Source organism: Neomonachus schauinslandi, chromosome 11, assembly GCF_002201575.2.
Source record: "Neomonachus schauinslandi chromosome 11, ASM220157v2, whole genome shotgun sequence".
Taxonomy (NCBI): domain Eukaryota; kingdom Metazoa; phylum Chordata; class Mammalia; order Carnivora; family Phocidae; genus Neomonachus; species Neomonachus schauinslandi.
Window position 1 is genome coordinate 33,138,862 of NC_058413.1, and position 12,281 is coordinate 33,151,142.

Here is a 12,281-nt window from a genome sequence, read left to right on the forward strand (position 1 = left end):
AAAGATACAGATGTAGTGAAAAGAAGAGGTACATGCACTCCAATGTTCATAGCAACAATGTCCACAATAACCAAACTGGAAGAAGCCAAGATGCCCTTCAACAGAGGAATGGATAAAGAAGATGTCATCCATATATGCAATGGAATATTACTCAGCCATCATTTGCATCAACATGGATGGGACTGGAGGAGATTATGCTAAGTGAAATAAGTCAAGCAGAGAAAGTCAGTTATCATACGGTTTCACTTATTTGTGGAACATAAGGAATAGCATGGAGGACATTAGGAGAAGGACGGGAAAAATGAAGGGGCAAAATCAGAAGGGGAGACAAACCATGAGAGACTATGGACTACGGGAAACAAACTGAGGGTTTCAGAGGGGAGGGGGATGGGGGAGATGGGTTAGCCCGGTGATGGGTATTAAGGAGGGCACGTATTGCATGGAGCACTGGGTGTTATATGCAAACAGTGAATCCTGGAACACTACATCAAAAACTAATGATGCACTATATGGTGACTAACATAACATTAAAATAAAATGAAATGAAATAAAATAAAATAATAAAATAAAAAAAATAAAATAAAATAAAATAAAATAAAATAATAAAATAATAAAATAAATGTTTAAGATTTCAGGGGCCTAGGTGGCTCAGTCAAGCTAAGCATCCAACTCTTGATCTCAGCTCAGGTCTTGCTCTCAGAGTTGTGAGTTCAAGATCCCCATGTTAGGCTCCACACTGGGCATGGAGCCTACTTTAAAAAAAGGGGGGAGGTCCCTGGGTGGCTCAGTCGGTTAAGTGTCCAACTCTTGGTTTTGGCTCAGGTCTTGCTCTCAGGGCGGTGAGATAGAGCCCCATGTTGGGCTCCATGCTCAGTGCAGAGTCTGCTTGAGATTCTCTCCCTCCTCCCCCACCTCTGCCTCTCCCCCACTAAAATAAATAAATAAATAAAATCTTAAAAAGAATTTCCTTCTTTAAAAAAAAAAAGAATTTAAAATTTCATTAAGATAAAATACCTGTTGTGGCACTTGGATCGCAGTCAGTTGAGCGTCTGCTGTCAGCTCAGGTCATGATCTCTAGTTCCTGGGATCAAACCCCATGTTGGGCTTCCTGCTTGGCAGGGAGTCTGCTTCTCTCTCTCACTCTGCCCCTCCCCACTGCTCCTTCTCTCTCTCTCTCAAATAAATGGGTAAAATCTTTAAAAAAATAAAATGAAATGCTTGTTTTATTTTCATAGAGAAAACCAACTATTACTGGCCAGTACTTCTCTTTAGTTAATGTTGTTCTTTACTTCAACTCTAAATATTTCCAGTTATCTTCCCTAGCACTGTTAGCTTCTGAAAGATATTTCAGTCACACCTATGTTTTAAAAATAATTTGTTGTATTTCTTATTCAAATTTTTAAGAAAAATAATTATGTGAAAAAAATTCTCTTGACTCTTGATTAATATTCAAACATGCTTTTGTTCCAGAGCTTTCCTAGGTTAAACATTTTTTTTACCTACTAAGTAACATATAATAGTTAAGACTAAGCATTTTAGAATCAGCTGAACCTGAATTAAAGCCTCCTCTCTGTTCATTATGTGTGGTTTGACTGAAGACAAATCACTTCCAATGTTTAAGTCTAAATTAGCTAATCTTTAAAATGGGTGTGTATACTTCATGGGTTTATAAGGATAATCAAATAAGATCATGGATGTAGAGGTCTTCTTAGCACATAAACAATAAAATGTAGGGGCTCATAGCTATGATTTATCCCTTTACTAGTTCTCTGGCCTCATCCTCTACCACGTTATCTAACTCATTCTGCTTCAGCAACAGTGGATGTCTTATTCCTCTAAAGCACTGATGTCTTGTGGCACTTTCTACAACGAAGGGAAAACACTACCTTATGCAGTTTCTGCTAGCCATGTGTGGTTATTGTATACTTCAAATGTGTGTAGTGTCATCAAGGAGTGAATTTTAATTTTATTTAATTTCAGTTAATTTAAGTGTGAATAGCTAATGACTCCCTTATTTTATGATACCTCTCTAGAGCACCATGGACCTTTTTGTTTGCTGTTCTTCTGCCCTTAGTGCTTATTCCTGTATATTTGCTTTCCCATGTTTTTCAAGTGTTTGTTCAAATATCACTTTCTTAGAGATGCCTTTTTTGACCAACCTATATGAAATAGCAATACATGTTCAAATAGTCATTCCATATTATCCTTACATAAGTTTAACTTTATGTCATTGATCACTGTCTGATAAAACTGTGCTTTTATTTTTGTTGTTGCTTAATCTTTCTTACACTAGATTAAAAGTTCTGTGAGAACATGGATTTTGTGTAATTCTTTTCACTGTTTCATCCCAGTGCTTAGTATCTGGCTGATAGGGGGCACTCAACCCATATTTGTTAAATAATGAAATAACTGAATAGATCCCATTTGCTATCATTACTGGGACTCTCTTTTCTCAAGACCTTCTCCCTCCAGCTCAGTTATAGGTCTCCAATGTAAAGTTTGCAAACTCGTAACCCACAGTTGTATGCAGAAACAGATATACTTATTTCAGACACTGTAGTAGTTAGGATAATAGCAGCAAACCTTGTAAAATAAAGAAAAGTGACAGGGAGGCAGTTATGATGGTCAGGCAATTAAGGCTTGTGGTAGGGTGAGAGCTGACCTGTAGAATCAGACAGTTGGCTTGTGAAGAATCTGAGGAATAATCAGAAGGATGTCCTGAGCAGTAGTGGTGGGAGAAGAGGTACTGAAGTCAAGAGGAAAAGAGCAAGGGCAAAACTGCAGGAAGACAGGATAAACTGGTGCTATGCACAGAAAAATGGAAATTACTGAGGAGTTAGTAATAGAGTTTAAGAAAGAAGTCTGTCTTTAATGAGCTTGAGGCAATAGACAAGCTAACAAGACATCAAAGAGGCTTCAAGTATACATGAGACCCTCTGTGGGATAGAATTCTAGGCGAATGAGTCCAGTGAGAAGACTATGGCTGGAGCCTGAGATTTGGGATATGTCTGCTGGAGAGCAAATTTTCGTGAGTAGATGTGATTAGAAAAAGAGAGAAGATAGCTTATGGAAGAAGAGTAAAAGAAGGTGCTCTGGTAATATGCAAAATTTTAGAGAAATGGAGTCATGTAAAAGGTAAAGGGTCTTGATGCTGACTGCCTGGATTTGAATACTTGTTCTGGCACTTGCTAACTGAGTAACCTTGTTCAGTAACCTACCATTTTGATGACAGTATCTCTGTAGTTGTGAAATAAGGACTATAATGATATCTACTTCAGAGGGTTGTTGTGAGGCCACATAAATTCATGAATGTAAAATGTTTAGTGGAATTCTTTGTTTACAGAAAGTGCTCAGGTCATGATGTTAGATAACACCAGACGATTTTAGGAGAATAAAGCTCCTGTTAACCTACTGGAAGCAAAAAGGTTGTACAAGGTCAGTGAACCCCATGAAGGAGAGTGTTTCAAAGAGAATGAAGTCAGATAATAAAAATCACTTTGAGTATCTAATTTGTTTTCAGAGTTAATTCTCATAGCAATTCTGTGTGAGATGAAAAAAAGCATCCATTTCTAGATAAGGAGACTGAGGCTCATAAATATTAAATATGGAGTTGGAATTCTAGTCCAAGTCTGTACCACTCTGGAGCCCATTCTCTTAACCTACATTTCACACTTCCCAGAGCGAAGATGAGGGTGCAAGGGGTCAAGAATGAGGATGAAGACCAAGTTGGTACCATTGAGCTTAATGAGAAGAGTAAGTAGCATGTAATAAATGAAGGACTGCAAAGCAGATTGCCAAGAATTTAGTTGAGGGTACCTGGAGAGGAAATGGAAGTGACTTATGTGGACAACTCATCTGGAAACCTTGATTAACAACGAGAGGCAAAATAGAGTAATAGCTGGAGGGCAAGAACGAGTCAAGTAGAGCCGATTTAGAGAAGGGAAATAGGAACATGTTTTTACCCAAATGGTAGGAGAAAATGGGAAGGAGGCTACTGGAAAAGGAGGTTTAGCAAAGAGGATAAATAGCAGCTATTAAATTGAGAGGAGAGAGAACTGGCTAGGGAAACCTGAAGGGGGGGTGGGTAGATGAGTGGACCTGGATGGGAGAGAGGAAAAATAAAGGCTGTGTTAGATTTGGGGGCTCTTACTCCATGAGACAGAAGAGTAAAAGATCATTTGTTTTTTTGTCTACAAGAGACAAGAGATTTTTTCAGATGAATGAATGGTGGGAAACTGGAGCTTGCTAAGTATTTGCAAAGGAAGACCATGAGTCAAGGGAGAGAGAACAGGGAGATCATGACCTGTGGTGTCTACTCTGCATTTCAAAGAAAAGGAGAGATAAGTAGGTTTCCAGAACTGGCGTGACAGCCCTGGTGCAACCATGTGTCTGGTGCGGTGTAGCTTGCAGGGAAGAATATGGACCGCTCCCACTGTGTACATGTATTTGTTTCCTATTAATGTGGTAAATATATATATGACAAATGTAATGACCCACAGTCTTACAGTTCTGAAAGTCATAAATCCAGAATCAGTATCACTGGACTGAATCAAAGTGCTGGCAGGGCTGGTCCCTTCTGGAGGCTAGGGGAGAATCTGTTTCTTTCCTCTTCTAGCTTCTAGAGGAACCTGGCATTCTTTGGTTCTGAATCACTCTAATCTCTGCTTCTATCGTCATATGGCCTTGTCTTTATCTCTGACCTCTGATCCTCCTGCCTCCATTTAGAAGAACACTTGTGATTACATTGAGCCCACCCAGATAAACCAGCATATTCTCCAACCTCAACACCTTAATCACATCTTCTCGGTGCCTTTTACCATGTAAAATAACATACTCAAATATTCCAGAGATCAGGACATGGACATCTTTTGGGGGGGGGGGGGCATTATTTAGCTTATCATAGCACATATCTCTAAACTAGTGTATACATCTTTCCGAACTACTGTGTTCAGATAATTCTCCCTGTTTGTAGGAGACTAGAGAGTCTCTGGTGAGAATATCTCCTGAGGGAAAATTAGAACAGCCAGGTCTGTGAACTCTGAAAGCCGCAGAGTACCTGAAGGAGACCTGAGACCTGTGGTGGTGGTACAGTGCTCTATGAAAGAGGATTTGTTTCTGAGTACCCGTGAGATAGCTCCTGCTGGTGGACATGGGAAGGGGCAGCTCCAGGTGACTTTACAGGTGGACAGGAGTCAGGAAAATGTAGGAATTACAGATACTAAAGCCTTTCTCTAGACCTGAGAAGGTCTGGTAATGCCTGAGGAAGGTCCCTGTAAGTATTCTTGGACATGTAACCAACTTTAATTCACCTTCCACATCTCTAAATGAAATCCACTATTTCCTGAGTTCCATACAGTTTAAAAGTACTTGCATTTAAAACTCACAGACACTCTAGTTCCACTCTAGTGGAACAGGACTCCTTTTTGTCAGTTTTTTTTTTTTTTTTTAATTTTATTGTTGTCGTTGGTTTTTAAATAAGGAAACAAAAGTTATGTGATTTTTTCCAAGGTTACACAGCTAGTATGTAGTAGAACCCAGTCACAATTTAGGAATTTATATCTTATATTTTCTGCCATCTCTGATTAAATCTAATGGTCCTCCATAATAGTGTCTTGCATACACCCTCAACTCCCTTCCTTTTGCTTATTCAGAAAAAAAAAGACCAATTTTAGCAAAATAAACTTTCTGCTTACTCTTACTTCACTTATATTAGTTGGACATGGCTAGAGGAAACCTCATCATACTGGTAAATCCATGATTATTTAGTCTCAAATATGCCGTTGGTGCTGTCCACAAATCCTGCTTTCTTAATTTGGTACATCCGCTTTCCCTGTCTGTGAGGTGACTATTTCATACCTTCTTTATCCTGACCTCAAAAACTCCTTCTCATCCGGAGTCTCAGCTGATGAGAAATTAGCCAACCAGAAGAAAACTTTCACAAGCATCTTCATCTGAGTCCCCAAAGTATATTGATTTATCCACGAATACAGTGCAGACACTGAACAATCCGAATTTCCATTGGTCATAAACCATCACTTCTGGCTCATGAATACTTCTAAGTAGTGTGGTATCTCCAACTCAGGCCACCAAGGTTGAATTAGATGGCCATGTTCCTTCTCACACATTCTACTTGCCTTCCCACTGCTCCCAGTGAGGAAGTGGAACAGAGGAGGAGCTGTTAAGTGAGCTCATTAATAAAGAAAGCAGGGCCAGTGTTATATGTTGGACTTGTCTGGTTAATACGTGGAATTTGGAACTAGATGCCTGATTTCTAGTACTGGCTTGGCCCTGTACAGGCTGTGTAACCTTGAAGATGATTTGGTTTCCCCCATCCTAACAGAGAGTTGATAGTAATACCCATATCATATGCTTATTGAGTGGATTAAATGAGATAATTCATGTAAAATGCTCAGATCACGTACCTAGTAAAGAATGCACCAAGTTTAGCTGAATTCTATTGCTTACTCACTCCTGTGATCTTGAGTCTCAACCTGTGATCTGAGCCTCAACCTTTCCTATATCAAGAACTCGGGAAGTTTAAATAGACAACAGACCTGCCTGTGAGGTTAACTCATAATCTTGATGATTCCTTAGAATTTTTAGGGAGCTTTTAAAAATACAATAGAAAAAGTATTATTTAAAAGCCTTGCATTTATAATAGTATTCAAATTACATATGTAGCTACTAGAAATAATTTTTTAAAAGTAAGCAATTCCTTGATAGGCTACACTTTGAGGTGATCTTCATTTATGATAAATATTGCATCCAAATACAAACATCTCAGAACTAAAGTAGAAAATTGAACACGCCTAGGCATAACCTCATTGATGACATGCTTCATATTCCAGGTAAAATGCAGGTAAAGTATCTTAAGGATAAGATATAAGAAATTTATATCAAAGCTAAAGAAGTAGGGGCACCTGGCTGGCTCAGTCAGTACAGCATACAACTCTTGATCTCATGAGTTCAAACCCCACATTGAGTGTAGAAATTACTTTAAAAAAAAAAGCTGAAGAAGGGACAGGTGTCCATAAATCCCCTCAGTAGAGGAGTTGATCCAAATATATCAGTTTGGCGGGGCATCCTTCTAATAGGGGGCCAGACTGGGCATTTGTTTGGAAGTCTGTGTGTCTTTGGCACAAGGCATAGCTAGTTCATTCATCACACAAAACAGATGAGGCTGCTTTCATTCATCAGTCAAGCTGTCTCAGGGCTCCATTTTGAAGTGTATTTTGTAATGGTCACATTAGATGATGCCAAAGGGCCAGGTGGGATTAATTTTAGGCCCCTTTCCATTTATCAGAAGTGAAAGAGATCCAGGTCAGTTCATCCATTAAAAGACATATAATACTTGGTCTATTTCAGGGATGGTGCCAAAAGATTACTGATGTCTTAGAGGACCTATCTCTGAAAGTTCTTGGTGAGTCTATCTTTCTGGAGTTGGTTGTAAAAACACTAAATTCTGAACCATTACCAATTTGTCTCTGTTTTGTCTTTGTATTCATCAGGGGCTTGTAATTCATATCTGTGTCCTGTCAGGCCTTTTTCTATAGCAAGAATAGATGCAGAGGGCCTGTGGATTTTTATTAAGAATAAATTTCTGGGGTTTACAGGTTTCCTTTGTTTTCTGGGGGAAAAAAAAACATCTGTTGGGATTTATTTTTAGTCATATAACTTAAGTAATGAAAAGAAAATTGAGTGTATTGAATTTTAAATGCAGTTTAACATACTTGAGTTCATATACTTAACTGCATATATAATAGATATTAATATTATTCTAAGGCCCTTAAAAATGAAGGCTAAAGTGGCAAACACAGTAGCAAAAAGCATAACTGGCATCCAGATACTGGTTTCTAAATATCGTTTTTCAATAAAATGAACCAGTGTTCTTTGGAGAAATGGTTGATTTTAGGGACAGGGGAGGTAAAATATAAGATATTCTTCAGCCACTTTTGCATGTTGCCATCACATTTTGAACTTGTTATCTTTTTTTATACCAGCAACACTATCAAAGAGAAGCTATTCATTTTTAAAAGGAATGAATTATCATTATTGTATGTGAAGAGAGTATCTCCTGTAGGGTTTATAACCTGTACCACATGCCTTCAGTGTAGTAAAGACTTCTTTAACATATCTTACAACCACTTTGCAACAATATTTTCATTCTTTGAATGTTAATTTAATTAACATTTATTTCATTCAAGTACATAGTGTGATTGCTGATACCTTATAATGGCACTGCTTCTTAAAGTAATTTAAAAATTTGGGACATCTGGGTGGCTCAGTCAGTTAAGCGTCTGCCTTTGGCTCAGGTCATGATCTCAGGGTCCTGGAATCAAGCCCCAGGTCCGGCTCCTGGCTCAGCGAGGAGCCTGCTTCTCCCTCTGCCTGCCGCTCCCCCTGCTTGTGCGCTCTCTCTCTGGCAAATAAATAAATAAAATCTTAAAAAAAAAAAAAAAAAAACTTAAAAAATTTTGAATGAATTTAAGAATGTACAGAATATTTGTTGATTGTTTCGTCAGTAAGTCAGTTTAATTTTCATTTTCCCATTATTTTGAAAGTGGGATAAAGAATACAAGTATTTGAGAGCTCACTCACTTGCAAATAGAGATTTCAGTGTTAAGCATTATTTTTCCTAAAATTAGCATTGTGATGCTTTCTAAAAGAAATATTTTGCAAACCCTATTTCACTGCAAAATTTCCAAGTCTATATAGGAACAATTAAAATTGAACAAGGATTGACAATTATTTTGTGAAGATTTCTTTTGAGTTGTATATAAATCTCTTCTAACATTTAATTAAAAAATTAGTAGAAGTTTATTTTAACCTAAAAAAATATTGTAACGTCAAAAAGGAAGGGAGTGCTCAAAAGATTAAAAATTATAGAGGCATGTTGTGAAAGGGACTGAACTTAATGACCAATTTCCAAAGACTATAGTAAGGTAGGAGGAAAAACATGTAACTTTACAGTGGAGAAGCCTAAGAAGCACATCTCTGCCAGGTAATCAAGGTTAATATTATCAGTAATAAGTAATTAAGTAATAAGTAATAGCAATAATTATCAGACAAGCCTCATATGTAAGTTCCCTGCATCTTGTGTTGAAAGCACATACCCTTGACAAGATGTGATGAGAATAGCATTTCACCCTTGTGGTCTTCCTCACAAAACCACATAATCTTGGTCTAATCATGAAAAAAAATACATCAGATAAATCCCATTTGAGGGACCTTCCACAAAATACCTGACTGGTACTCCTACAAATTGTTAAGGTCATCAAAAACAGGGAACGTCTGCAAAAGTCATTAAAAAAAAAAAGAAAAAAACTAAAGAGACTCGATGATTAAACGTAATATAGCATCCTGGCTTGATTCCTGGAACAGGAAAAGGACCTTAATGGTAAAACTAGTAAAGTATGAAGTCAGGAAAACTTCATAGCAATGGTGGTTTCTTAGTTTTAACAAATGTACCATGGTGATATAGGATACTTATAACAGGGGACACTGGGTAAAGACTATTTAGAACTCTACTATTTTTTAATAATTTTACTATTAAAAAATCATTCCAAAAATTTTGTTAAAAGAGGATGGCTAAAATATACTTGACCATGAAATATGAAGGCACATACAAAACTATCAAAAGCAAACCTTCACAGAATATTGTAGCTTTGAGCCTTACCTGAGAAATTTACTAGGGGGAAAGAAAACCAAAAAGTTTAAGACAACTAAAATGACAGGAGATATCAAAATAAGGACTGGTGTTCAGCATTAAAAATTTACTTGTTTATATCATTTAGAAATTCTACTGTGTGTTTATGCATGTGTAGTTGTAGGGACATATATGTAGGTGCATATATGTAAATAGGTATGTGTATGTATATGTGTAAATATCTACATATATTTATAAATATATATTACAACATATATATATATATATATATATTATCTTCTACCACTGTCTATTGAAAGATCCTAGAAACCATAATTAACCTAGGAGAAATGAGTGAGGCACTGAACAGTGAGTGAGAAAAATGCTCTTAAGCAGCTTGTAGGTATTGGAGGAGGTCATCAAAGAGGACAGGATCCCCAGTTATCTGTGAGTTGGATCTGTGCAATGGGAGACTTCTCACCCCCTCCCATCCTAAGGATGTAGGTCCCACCCACTGTTCCTACAGTGGGAGCTATTTTTAATGTCCTAGCCTTGAGAGAGCAATATATTGAGGCCATCTGGTTAGTATATGTGAATAAACTCAGTTAAGGCCTCTATATAAACAAGATTCTGGCAGGCAAGTGTGGAGACCTGCTCATCTTGTGGCTGCTGAAGACAAGCCTCCTATGTAAGTTCCTTGTGTGTTAAACCTGCCACCTACCAGATCTGGAGTGGTCTGCCTCTTCTCTCCCTGCCTTCCATTTGTGTGTGTATATAGGTGCGGGTGGAGCAGTTTCGGATTTCAATAGCAATAGAAATCTGATCAACCCAAATTGTGCAATGAACTTAAACCAGGCTATTCACGGTCTTTTGTGCAGGTCTCAGTTATGTACACTGAGTAATTATCACTGCCCTTGCCTTATCATAATTTTATTTTCTCAGAGCCTTTCTTCTTGACTCATGGAGTTTAATACCACCTTCTCAAGCTCCCTCCTCCTTCAGGAGCAGGTTCCCTGGCTTCGTGTTTGACACGGCAACTCTGGCAGCCCTAGGAAAACCCAGATCGAAGGCCTTGAGCAGCAGATGTGTCACCAAAGGTATTCCAGTAAAATTGCCATTTGTCTAGGGGGTGGAGAGAGTAAGAAGAGTAAGAAGACTAAGTGCTGAGTTTGTGAGAACTCGGAAGTCGTGCCTGGGCCCAGACTGACCCCTCTACAGAGCTAATGTTGAACGGTGCGGAAAGGAAGAAGCCTGGTTGAAGGAACAGGGACTGGGGAGCTATCTCTCCGCACCGAGACTTCTTTCTGTGTGACCTTAGGCCCCAGAAACCTGGATATTTACTCTGAGGAGGGTAGCCAGGCCAATTTCCTCCCTTCAGTTCCTGTCAAAATGGGACACTTACAGCTCCTTTATAGCCTCTTCCATCCCTGGAAGTCCTTCTCATGAGCTCCCCTTGCACACCCACCCCCTAGTCCCAGTGTCTCTAGTTGCCACACAAGCCTGCTGCTTTCTTAAATTGGCGGAGCCTGGGATCTGCAAGGAATCTGAGAAACCAAGCAGGAGTCTTCTCGGAAGCGCTGTGCGCACTGTGTGGCGGGCACACTCCCGCTCCATCCTGTGGATACCTTCCCTGCTCCTCCGAAGTCCCACGTGGAGTTTCCTTGGTGATGATAGAGCAGGAAACCAAGATTGCGAAACTGGCACCACTGCCTCTATAGCCAGAGCTGCTCACACAAGACGACCTAGCGCTGCGGAGAAGGTCCCAGTAAAAGGAAGCCCCGAGGGAGTTCGTGCGCAGCAAAGCTGAGGTCGGTTTTTTCTCCCACTGTCTGAAATACTGTTTCGCCCTTTTAAAAAAAAAATCTCTGTTCAAACTTTCAACGGCCTCTGTATTTCCTCATTCTAGTTGCTAGCGTCAACTCATGTTTAGATGAGAAAACAGAAGTAATCGAATGAGAATGCATCATTTTTCATTAGCAGGATCTATGACTGTTTACGCTGGCATCCCTCACCTTGCAGCAGATAAACCCCACCTGCTTTTATCAAAAGCCAGTTGCTTCACTGAACTTTCCAAACCTACCCTCCCCCCTACTGAAGGACGTCCCCTACCACTGATCTCTTTCCTCCTGCTCTCCTAGATGGTGCCTTCTTCCCCAGATCATTTCCTACAAAAGGAAATGCTGAGGAGGTAATTCTTTTTTTTTTTAAATGCACTTTAATTTCCGTACATTGAAATGCATAGATCTTATTTTTTTATTTTTTTTTAAAGATTTTATTTATTTACTTGAGAGAGAGAGAATGAGAGAGAGCACATGAGAGGGGGGAGGGTCAGAGGGAGAAGCAGACTCCCTGCCGAGCAGGGAGCCCGATGCGGACTCGATCCCGGGACTCTAGGATCATGACCTGAGCCGAAGGCAGTCGCTTAACCAACTGAGCAACCCAGGCACCCTGAAATGCATAGATCTTAAGGGACTAGTGAGTTGTGACAAATGTATTCACACATATATTTACCACCACAAGCAAGACAGCAGATTTTTCCATCATGGCAAAAAGTTCCCTAATCCTCTATTGAAGTCAACCTCAAATTCTTAGTCCCAGGCAACAACTTATTGTTGTTTCTGTCACCATACAGTAG